Source organism: Hippocampus comes, unplaced genomic scaffold, assembly GCF_001891065.2.
Source record: "Hippocampus comes isolate QL1 unplaced genomic scaffold, H_comes_QL1_v1.1 scaffold92, whole genome shotgun sequence".
NCBI classification, from domain to species: Eukaryota; Metazoa; Chordata; class Actinopteri; order Syngnathiformes; family Syngnathidae; genus Hippocampus; species Hippocampus comes.
In genome coordinates, this window is record NW_017805379.1 from 2,633,985 (window position 1) to 2,634,435 (window position 451).

Genomic DNA, 451 nt, shown 5'->3' on the forward strand with positions numbered 1-451 from the left:
TTCGGAGTTTACTCGAACTCGAAGAGAGGGGGCGTTCGGCAAGGGTGAACTGCAGAGAGAGGATTTTGGAAAGCGTGAGGAAACCAGAGTACCCGGATAAACCCACACAGGGACGGTGAGAACATGCAAAGTTTAATATAATCTAAGGTTAGCGTGAAACCTTGGTGCAATGACACAACTCTAATGCCAAGCCAGTTTAATCTGAACAATTCAGTCATGGAATGTCACATTTTGGGTTGGATTCACGTTTTAAAATATCTTTTGTATAAGTGCATGTGTTATTACGAGTTGTTAAACTCCAGTATCACGAAACGTCGTGGTGCTAAATTTTCAACTCCCCCATTTGCATCGGAAGTTGGTATCGTCCACAGTGGCCTCTCATTCCTTTCCTTGCTGGATTGGAAAAGTGTCCCACTGGCTGTGGAAGGGGTATATTTAAATATATATATAT